The sequence below is a fragment of the Lissotriton helveticus genome, chromosome 11 (assembly GCF_964261635.1).
Source record: "Lissotriton helveticus chromosome 11, aLisHel1.1, whole genome shotgun sequence".
NCBI classification, from domain to species: domain Eukaryota; kingdom Metazoa; phylum Chordata; class Amphibia; order Caudata; family Salamandridae; genus Lissotriton; species Lissotriton helveticus.
Window position 1 is genome coordinate 597,021,270 of NC_136072.1, and position 12,057 is coordinate 597,033,326.

The following is a 12,057-nucleotide window of genomic DNA, read 5'->3' on the forward strand; positions in this document are numbered from 1 at the left end:
TGCTAAGTTGTCCTTGGTAAAGGGGTGCCGTCCTCTCAAGATTTGGAAAGGGCTATACCCCGTGCTGGTAGGGGTGATGCGGTAAGCCCATATCATACTTTGGACTTCCTTCTCCCAATCTTTGCCCATCGTGATAGCGGCTTGTATGGACCCCATTATGACTCTATTGAACCGCTCCACTTGGCCATTACTCGCCGGATGGTATATGGAAGTGTGCTTGACTTTGATCCCGTTCCTCTCGGCGTATTTATACCACTTTTCTGAGGTAAATTGCGGCCCATTGTCACTCAAAATAGATCTGGGAATATCTTCCCTGAGGAAGACGGATGTGAGGAACCGGAGCACAGTTTCCGTGTCCATCTCTTCCTGTATGTGCACCTCGGGCCATTTCGAGTACTTGTCCATGAGGACAAATAAATATTTCGGCGTTCCTTGGGTATCTAGCACTGGTCCCAGAATGTCTACGGACACTTCTTCCCATGGATCACTCGGATTGACAAATGTTCCCAAGGCCGGCCTTAGGGGCTTCAGCGTTTTGTCTGCTCTCTGACATTGATCGCAATCCCTCACGTGTCTTTCCACCTGGGTGTCCACTCCAGGCCACCAGTACGTTTGCTTCGTCCTCATCTTAGTCTTGACAATTCCTAGATGTCCTTCATGCAGCATCGCTAACAGACGGGGAATCAGCGTTGTCGGGGGGATCACCTTGTCTCCTCTGTACAGGAATGTTCCATTGTCACCCACTGACAGTTCCTCTCGGACTTCATAGAACCTCCGGAGTGTTTCTCGCAAGTGTTTCTTCTCAGGCCATCCGTGTATTATGCACTCTTTGACCTTTCCTATGTCCTTGTCTTCTGCATAAGCTTTAGACCACTCCTGGTTGCTTATCACTCTTTCTTGGTCTTCCATCATTGCTACCATCTCCTCGTTCTCTGCTGTTTCGTCAGGAGCTCCTTCCATTGCTGAGGCTCTACTGAGGTAATCTGCCTCCTTGTTTCGTGTCCCTGGGATGTATTCTACATCGTACCTGTACTCTAGTAATTTCAAGGTCATCTTAGCGATGCGTGGTGTGGCACTCGCATGTCCACTTGAGGTGAGTACTTTGACTAACGGTTTGTGGTCAGTTTTGAGTAGGAACCTCGTGCCCCATAGGAATTGTCGAAACTTCCCCATGGCCCACACGACCGCCAGCATCTCTTTCTCGATTACACTAAATGTTTTGTTCTGTGGGCGAAAGGGATCTTGATGCGAAGCTGAGGGTCTCCATCGTTCCATCTTTCCTTTCCTGCATGAGGACTGCTCCCAACCCCTTCTCGCTGGCGTCCGTCGTCAAAACTGACCGCCCTAGGGGGTCGTACCCTTGTAGGGGTATAGCTTGGCTAATGTCATTTTTCAAGGTGTCAAATTCTTTTTGTGTCTCTTCGGTCCAAGTGAACACGGTTTTGTCCTTTATGAGTTGTCTCAGGTGGTGCGTCTTGGTGGCAAAGTGTTGCACGAATTTGCTGTAATATTCAGCCATTCCTATGCAGGATCTCACTTCTTCTTTGTTTATTGGGGCCAAGGCATCGCAAATTGCCTTCACATTTGCTCGTTTGGGTGTGATGCCGCGTTCTCCGATCTCGTGTCCCAAGTATGTGACTGATGTCATACCAAGTATAGGGGCACGTTCCTTACTTTGTGGGATATAGGCCTGGAGTTCTCCTTGAGCTCTATCTGGTGCGTGAATTTTTCCAACTTGCCGACCTTCCCGCCGAAAACTTTAGGAAATTCGCTCTTCATCTTCTCCAAGTCCGGCCAGCTCGCCATATCTCCCTCTTTTTATTACCAAAAGAAAACCATAGACTTTCCGCCACACACGGCTACTTAGCTCCCCCCCAGTTCAAAGTCTCGATAGCGGGTGGGTCTTACCACCACTCTGCCTGCTCGTGTGCGTCTTACCGGAGTAGAGAAGATTTCCCAGTGCTGTTCCCTGCAGGGCTCACCACTTGGTCCCCTTGGATGCACGGCCCATCTCTCTTCGGGGTCACACTCTCCTCTCCAGGTTGTTCCTCTTCCTCGGTTACATCATTGCCTCCCAACTCCTCAAGGGTTCCCTCTGCTCCAGGGTTCGCCTCTTCCCCTGGGGTACCTTCCTCATTCTCCCGTTGTCTACAGTCCTGTACTGTCCTCTCAGTGTCTTCATGGGACCATCGTAAGATCTTGTTGCATTTAGACATGCGATCCTGGGACCACACATTTCCGTCGCTGAGCAATGCTGCCCTATCATACACTTCTTTTACTTGTAGAGGTTGGCTGTATTTACTGTCCCCCTTTCTCCTTAGCACAGCTAATTTGACTCTCACCCATTCCCCTCTCTCAAGGGTTGTCTCCCTCACGTTTTTTCACTGGTTGTAATGTTCGGCATGTATCCTTTGGGATTTCTCTAGATTGTGCTGGACCACTGCTGGAGACCACTTGCTTGTGATTGTCTTTTACCTCCATGCTAAGTTGTCCTTGGTAAAGGGGTGCCGTCCTCTCAAGATTTGGAAAGGGCTATACCCCGTGCTGGTAGGGGTGATGCGGTAAGCCCATATCATACTTTGGACTTCCTTCTCCCAATCTTTGCCCATCGTGATAGCGGCTTGTATGGACCCCATTATGACTCTATTGAACCGCTCCACTTGGCCATTACTCGCCGGATGGTATATGGAAGTGTGCTTGACTTTGATCCCGTTCCTCTCGGCGTATTTATACCACTTTTCTGAGGTAAATTGCGGCCCATTGTCACTCAAAATAGATCTGGGAATATCTTCCCTGAGGAAGACGGATGTGAGGAACCGGAGCACAGTTTCCGTGTCCATCTCTTCCTGTATGTGCACCTCGGGCCATTTCGAGTACTTGTCCATGAGGACAAATAAATATTTCGGCGTTCCTTGGGTATCTAGCACTGGTCCCAGAATGTCTACGGACACTTCTTCCCATGGATCACTCGGATTGACAAATGTTCCCAAGGCCGGCCTTAGGGGCTTCAGCGTTTTGTCTGCTCTCTGACATTGATCGCAATCCCTCACGTGTCTTTCCACCTGGGTGTCCACTCCAGGCCACCAGTACGTTTGCTTCGTCCTCATCTTAGTCTTGACAATTCCTAGATGTCCTTCATGCAGCATCGCTAACAGACGGGGAATCAGCGTTGTCGGGGGGATCACCTTGTCTCCTCTGTACAGGAATGTTCCATTGTCACCCACTGACAGTTCCTCTCGGACTTCATAGAACCTCCGGAGTGTTTCTCGCAAGTGTTTCTTCTCAGGCCATCCGTGTATTATGCACTCTTTGACCTTTCCTATGTCCTTGTCTTCTGCATAAGCTTTAGACCACTCCTGGTTGCTTATCACTCTTTCTTGGTCTTCCATCATTGCTACCATCTCCTCGTTCTCTGCTGTTTCGTCAGGAGCTCCTTCCATTGCTGAGGCTCTACTGAGGTAATCTGCCTCCTTGTTTCGTGTCCCTGGGATGTATTCTACATCGTACCTGTACTCTAGTAATTTCAAGGTCATCTTAGCGATGCGTGGTGTGGCACTCGCATGTCCACTTGAGGTGAGTACTTTGACTAACGGTTTGTGGTCAGTTTTGAGTAGGAACCTCGTGCCCCATAGGAATTGTCGAAACTTCCCCATGGCCCACACGACCGCCAGCATCTCTTTCTCGATTACACTAAATGTTTTGTTCTGTGGGCGAAAGGGATCTTGATGCGAAGCTGAGGGTCTCCATCGTTCCATCTTTCCTTTCCTGCATGAGGACTGCTCCCAACCCCTTCTCGCTGGCGTCCGTCGTCAAAACTGACCGCCCTAGGGGGTCGTACCCTTGTAGGGGTATAGCTTGGCTAATGTCATTTTTCAAGGTGTCAAATTCTTTTTGTGTCTCTTCGGTCCAAGTGAACACGGTTTTGTCCTTTATGAGTTGTCTCAGGTGGTGCGTCTTGGTGGCAAAGTGTTGCACGAATTTGCTGTAATATTCAGCCATTCCTATGCAGGATCTCACTTCTTCTTTGTTTATTGGGGCCAAGGCATCGCAAATTGCCTTCACATTTGCTCGTTTGGGTGTGATGCCGCGTTCTCCGATCTCGTGTCCCAAGTATGTGACTGATGTCATACCAAGTATAGGGGCACGTTCCTTACTTTGTGGGATATAGGCCTGGAGTTCTCCTTGAGCTCTATCTGGTGCGTGAATTTTTCCAACTTGCCGACCTTCCCGCCGAAAACTTTAGGAAATTCGCTCTTCATCTTCTCCAAGTCCGGCCAGCTCGCCATATCTCCCTCTTTTTATTACCAAAAGAAAACCATAGACTTTCCGCCACACACGGCTACTTAGCTCCCCCCCAGTTCAAAGTCTCGATAGCGGGTGGGTCTTACCACCACTCTGCCTGCTCGTGTGCGTCTTACCGGAGTAGAGAAGATTTCCCAGTGCTGTTCCCTGCAGGGCTCACCACTTGGTCCCCTTGGATGCACGGCCCATCTCTCTTCGGGGTCACACTCTCCTCTCCAGGTTGTTCCTCTTCCTCGGTTACATCATTGCCTCCCAACTCCTCAAGGGTTCCCTCTGCTCCAGGGTTCGCCTCTTCCCCTGGGGTACCTTCCTCATTCTCCCGTTGTCTACAGTCCTGTACTGTCCTCTCAGTGTCTTCATGGGACCATCGTAAGATCTTGTTGCATTTAGACATGCGATCCTGGGACCACACATTTCCGTCGCTGAGCAATGCTGCCCTATCATACACTTCTTTTACTTGTAGAGGTTGGCTGTATTTACTGTCCCCCTTTCTCCTTAGCACAGCTAATTTGACTCTCACCCATTCCCCTCTCTCAAGGGTTGTCTCCCTCACGTTTTTTCACTGGTTGTAATGTTCGGCATGTATCCTTTGGGATTTCTCTAGATTGTGCTGGACCACTGCTGGAGACCACTTGCTTGTGATTGTCTTTTACCTCCATGCTAAGTTGTCCTTGGTAAAGGGGTGCCGTCCTCTCAAGATTTGGAAAGGGCTATACCCCGTGCTGGTAGGGGTGATGCGGTAAGCCCATATCATACTTTGGACTTCCTTCTCCCAATCTTTGCCCATCGTGATAGCGGCTTGTATGGACCCCATTATGACTCTATTGAACCGCTCCACTTGGCCATTACTCGCCGGATGGTATATGGAAGTGTGCTTGACTTTTATCCCGTTCCTCTCGGCGTATTTATACCACTTTTCTGAGGTAAATTGCGGCCCATTGTCACTCAAAATAGATCTGGGAATATCTTCCCTGAGGAAGACGGATGTGAGGAACCGGAGCACAGTTTCCGTGTCCATCTCTTCCTGTATGTGCACCTCGGGCCATTTCGAGTACTTGTCCATGAGGACAAATAAATATTTCGGCGTTCCTTGGGTATCTAGCACTGGTCCCAGAATGTCTACGGACACTTCTTCCCATGGATCACTCGGATTGACAAATGTTCCCAAGGCCGGCCTTAGGGGCTTCAGCGTTTTGTCTGCTCTCTGACATTGATCGCAATCCCTCACGTGTCTTTCCACCTGGGTGTCCACTCCAGGCCACCAGTACGTTTGCTTCGTCCTCATCTTAGTCTTGACAATTCCTAGATGTCCTTCATGCAGCATCGCTAACAGACGGGGAATCAGCGTTGTCGGGGGGATCACCTTGTCTCCTCTGTACAGGAATGTTCCATTGTCACCCACTGACAGTTCCTCTCTGACTTCATAGAACCTCCGGAGTGTTTCTCGCAAGTGTTTCTTCTCAGGCCATCCGTGTATTATGCACTCTTTGACCTTTCCTATGTCCTTGTCTTCTGCATAAGCTTTAGACCACTCCTGGTTGCTTATCACTCTTTCTTGGTCTTCCATCATTGCTAGTATCTCCTCGTTCTCTGCTGTTTCGTCAGGAGCTCCTTCCATTGCTGAGGCTCTACTGAGGTAATCTGCCTCCTTGTTTCGTGTCCCTGGGATGTATTCTACATCGTACCTGTACTCTAGTAATTTCAAGGTCATCTTAGCGATGCGTGGTGTGGCACTCGCATGTCCACTTGAGGTGAGTACTTTGACTAACGGTTTGTGGTCAGTTTTGAGTAGGAACCTCGTGCCCCATAGGAATTGTCGAAACTTCCCCATGGCCCACACGACCGCCAGCATCTCTTTCTCGATTACACTAAATGTTTTGTTCTGTGGGCGAAAGGGATCTTGATGCGAAGCTGAGGGTCTCCATCGTTCCATCTTTCCTTTCCTGCATGAGGACTGCTCCCAACCCCTTCTCGCTGGCGTCCGTCGTCAAAACTGACCGCCCTAGGGGGTCGTACCCTTGTAGGGGTATAGCTTGGCTAATGTCATTTTTCAAGGTGTCAAATTCTTTTTGTGTCTCTTCGGTCCAAGTGAACACGGTTTTGTCCTTTATGAGTTGTCTCAGGTGGTGCGTCTTGGTGGCAAAGTGTTGCACGAATTTGCTGTAATATTCAGCCATTCCTATGCAGGATCTCACTTCTTCTTTGTTTATTGGGGCCAAGGCATCGCAAATTGCCTTCACATTTGCTCGTTTGGGTGTGATGCCGCGTTCTCCGATCTCGTGTCCCAAGTATGTGACTGATGTCATACCAAGTATAGGGGCACGTTCCTTACTTTGTGGGATATAGGCCTGGAGTTCTCCTTGAGCTCTATCTGGTGCGTGAATTTTTCCAACTTGCCGACCTTCCCGCCGAAAACTTTAGGAAATTCGCTCTTCATCTTCTCCAAGTCCGGCCAGCTCGCCATATCTCCCTCTTTTTATTACCAAAAGAAAACCATAGACTTTCCGCCACACACGGCTACTTAGCTCCCCCCCAGTTCAACGTCTCGATAGCGGGTGGGTCTTACCACCACTCTGCCTGCTCGTGTGCGTCTTACCGGAGTAGAGAAGATTTCACCAGTGCTGTTCCCTGCAGGGCTCACCACTTGGTCCCCTTGGATGCACGGCCCATCTCTCTTCGGGGTCACACTCTCCTCTCCAGGTTGTTCCTCTTCCTCGGTTACATCATTGCCTCCCAACTCCTCAAGGGTTCCCTCTGCTCCAGGGTTCGCCTCTTCCCCTGGGGTACCTTCCTCATTCTCCCGTTGTCTACAGTCCTGTACTGTCCTCTCAGTGTCTTCATGGGACCATCGTAAGATCTTGTTGCATTTAGACATGCGATCCTGGGACCACACATTTCCGTCGCTGAGCAATGCTGCCCTATCATACACTTCTTTTACTTGTAGAGGTTGGCTGTATTTACTGTCCCCCTTTCTCCTTAGCACAGCTAATTTGACTCTCACCGATTCCCCTCTCTCAAGGGCTGTCTCCCTCACGTTTTTTCACTGGTTGTAATGTTCGGCATATATTCTTTGGGATTTCTCTAGATTGTGCTGGACCACTGCTGGAGACCACTTGCTTGTGATTGTCTTTTACCTCCATGCTAAGTTGTCCTTGGTAAAGGGGTGCCGTCCTCTCAAGATTTGGAAAGGGCTATACCCCGTGCTGGTAGGGGTGATGCGGTAAGCCCATATCATACTTTGGACTTCCTTCTCCCAATCTTTGCCCATCGTGATAGCGGCTTGTATGGACCCCATTATGACTCTATTGAACCGCTCCACTTGGCCATTACTCGCCGGATGGTATATGGAAGTGTGCTTGACTTTGATCCCGTTCCTCTCGGCGTATTTATACCACTTTTCTGAGGTAAATTGCGGCCCATTGTCACTCAAAATAGATCTGGGAATATCTTCACCCTAATCTGCACCCATCGCGCACCTGGGGCCCTGTACACTTTCACTACTTCACAGGGTAATTCTCTAGTGATTAAAATGGCAACTCACTTTATGGCAGCATTCGCAGATACATTTACCACATTTACCACATTTTGAAAATACCCCAATTTATTAGAGAAATTGGCTTCATTCTTTAGGTGATCATCTCATCTAATATGTGTACTCCATCTCCATTCATGTCTAAGTATGATGAAGGCAAAGATCCCCATTTATGGAGGACTGCACAGACTTTACATGGAGGGTGCGGGTAGGCCTTCCTCTATAGAGACACAGGGGAAAAAATGGCTGTAAATACTGTTTATGATGCTGCCACTGCTAGTTCAAATGTAGTCTGAGTTGAAAGGACAGCAATCACCCTCTCAAAGAGGGCTAGCATTTTACTATGTGTGGGTCATAGGCATTCCACTGATACCAAAAAGTTGCCCAGAATTGGCACCATTGAGACATGGCCAGCATTTTACCAGGGTGGGTAGTAGGCATAACAATTGAGTATACAAACATGCATGCACATACACACACTTTAAGACACTTGCGTCGATGCGACATGTGCAACCACACACACACACACACACACATACCTACGTACAAACATACACACACTTCTATTTTACCATACTTACCTTCCACTGCCGAGCTTCAGTTCGTGCTTCCTCTGGTGTCAAATTTTTCTCTCTTGTCCCACGAACAGCTGACTGCTGAGAAGGGAAAGTTGGAGAAGTGCCTCAGGGTGGAAGGGCTAATGGTTAGAGGGCCTTGTGCGGCAGGTGGTGGAAAGGGGACATTGGATGTACTTGGACACTGGGGGAAGAGGGTTTAGATACATCCAATGGTTGTGAGCTCTTTTGGGATTGACATAGGTCCCAGGAGGGAAAGAGGGGGCAAGCACGAGGAGTGCCTTGTGTGGCATGATGCAGAAGGGAGAAATTAATTGTGCTTGGACAGTTGGGGGTTGTAGGATAAATAGGGGTATATTGGATGGTTTTGGGCTCTCTCTGAGAGGGTAGCATAATTCTCAGTGGTCGGAAAGCCTCCAGTTCTGCAAGCAACTTCCCTTCTGGTAGAAGGATTACTTTTTTGTTTTTCTAGGCAACTGTAGAACACAGGTGTCCTGCACTTGCATAGTAAAAAGGCACATGTGCCCATATGTACAAAACTAAGGATTTGCGATTTCCAAACAGCGAATCCATAGAAATCGCTATAAGGGAATCGCAAAATGAGATGTATGTAACCACAGATTCTACTAATAGCGATTTCTATAGATTTGCATTGCAATTAGGGAATTGCAATTTAGGAATGCAAATTAGGAAAAGTCGTATTCTGGAGGAAGAATGATGATGTCATACCAGAAGTTTAAAAATACAGGTTGTGGCCACAACACAGGGGCCTAAGAAAGTACTGGAAGGGAGGAGTGCACCTGTCTGAGTACTGGCAAAGGAATACCTCTGACTGCACTGCACCATGTCCAAAGAAGGTGGGGACAAGTAATCTGGGAGCAGGAAGTGGGAGGTGAAGTTCTCCGAAAAGGAGCTGGATCTCCTGACACAGAAATGTTTGGTCCATATGGACCAGCTGTTCGGAAAGGCCTTCCTCACTGTTCCTGAAAGCAAGAAGACCAAGATATGGAACAACATCTTGGAGAAGGTGAATTCCCTTGGAGTAACACAGAGGACCATCTCACAGATCCGCAAATGGTGGTATGACCTGAGATCCTGCACAAAGGAGAAGGTGACCAGCAGGATGGCTGAGTGTTGTGGCACAGGTGGTAGACCCTTAAAACACCCTTCTACCACTGCCATGGAGACATTCATTGAGGTAACACTAGAACCAGAAAGTATGGTGAGTGTGTTTGACATTGACACCTTTAATGTTGCAGGCACCAGCCAGGTAAGTCTACTCCCATTTACTTACTTACCCTACTGTAATGTTCATAATTACTCAAATAAAACATCACAGAAATTCTGACTCCATTGAGATTCTTGCAATACCTTGGCAATGCATCATGGGAGTAGTAGTACACCATAGGTGCATGCTGTACTGTGGATTGAGGACTACACTGCACAGACATATACATCACCAACATGTCACACACATGAAGCACTGGTACAACAATATTGTGAAGAGACATTACCCATATATTTACACTATTTATATACATGCATTTCAACTCATCACACCCAGGATGTGTCAGAAACAAATGAGGCTGAAGCTACCTACACACACTTGAAAATGAATGCCAGCTCATAAGCAACCCCTATTATCTTTGTACAGCACATGCAACCCTAACAAATCAAGACTGTCAATAGGCATCTGCTAAGAATGTCAAGGTCCATACAGAAGTAACAGAAAGGGCAAAACAGGTGGATTGCTGCCATAGAGAAAGAACACCATGTGCATAGACTGAGTCATATACAGTACCTGGCACGCTTTGATGCCTTTACCCGTTCCATTAACAGATTGACAGTGGCCACAACAACAAACCGGCCCTGGCAAAGTGCTCGCCCCCCCGCCCCGTGGGGTTGTGGGTGCCGCCGAGCTCCCTGCCGGGGCTGGTTTTGGGCCGATTTTAAACAGCCCTGTAAGAAAAACAGCCCCCAGGGGCGCCAAACCGGCCCCCACCCGTGCAGCGCACCGGGATATTGCCCGGTGCCCGCTACAGCCAGTCCAGCCCTGAACTTGGGGCACTGCTGTAAGGATGTTGCATGTGGGCTAATTCAAGTGACCATAGCCCTGGAAAATATACCGACCCACAACCTCTGTGTCCCCAACATTCTGCATCCACTTGAGAGTGAAGAGGGCTCTAGCTTCAGTGGCACGTCTATGCAGGAGGCATGCAGTGCCAGGCGTATAAGCTGACACACTTTTGGGTCTGACATGTCCACACTTACACAGGCCACTGTTGCTGACAAGGCACCCAACCCCAGAGGAAAGAAAAAGTAAATGAACTGAACACTCAGTCATGAGTCTACAGATTTTTGTTTGTAATTATATACTTTGTTGTCTAGTTGACACAATGTAACATCTGCAATGAACACTGTTGTGTTAGGAGAGATACATTTTAGTTACAACCTGAATAAAAGGTGATCTTACAGTTATCCACCATGTATTACTATTGTGTGTGATGCTGATTTCTTACATGTGGTACTCACTCTTACCTCAAAAATAGTTGTTGGTGGTCTCTGCGCATTGTGCACGACCCTCTGCGGCACGTGCCAGTCCTGCTGCACCTGTAGTGGTGGTAATTCATCATCTGAGTCAGATTCGCCCTCACCGATGATGTTGTGCAGACACTTTCTGGAGAAACCAGGGCTTTTTGCAGTGTTCCCCCCCACTTTTTGGCCCCATTTTGACAACTAGATGCTGTTTTGTTTACTCTGATTGTGCCCTGGGCTCCGCTAACCTGACACAGGGCCTGTGCTCTGTGTAAAAGATAAATGGTAACAAGGTATAATTATAATTGTTACTGACAAACTACCTCTAAGTCCCTAGTATATGGTAGAGCATGTGGGTTTAGAGGCCCAGTCGATTTAATGCACTTACTTGTGCATTGCTGTGTTGCCTGCTGTCGATTCGAAAAGTCTTTATTTCGATACACATAATCATAAAAGACATTTACATTTAAAATATTAAACATTCCATTCTCGTAAGGATAAAAACTGACACAATAGGAAAGTGAATCGACAAGTTACTCTATCCATATGTACAACAAATTATTCTAAAAACAGAATAAAACTGTAAAAAATCCCAACCCATAATACAGTGTATACCACAGGGAAGTTGTAACTAAGTTAGAAGAAGGATTTTGCCTCTTTCCCTAAAAACAGATAATTCAATATAAAACCTTTAAATCAAGCTTAGCTTATGTGCACAAATTGCCCACATCCAGTGTAAAAATATATCAACAGCAATTACCTTAGAGCCTCGTTACCAGTATTAATGCCCTTCAACAGACTGATGGGCTTCAGCCATGTGTGCCTCGGTTGTTTGTACACTGGACATATAAATAGAATGTGTGCTATAGATTCAGGCTGGGTCAGACAAAATGGACATATCGTGCTAGTCTTGGAGCGCCATTTACCAATTTATCAATTGACTGGGAGTGTACCCACCCTAAATTGGTGATACTGTTTCCTATCGCTAAAAACCGTAATAAAATCCCAGTACCCTTCGTAAACGGTGTCATGTTTGATCTATAAGAAATCTCTTGATAAGGAAGGACTGGTTAGTAACTTGAAGCGTTTCATGGAGACCATATTCCAATATAA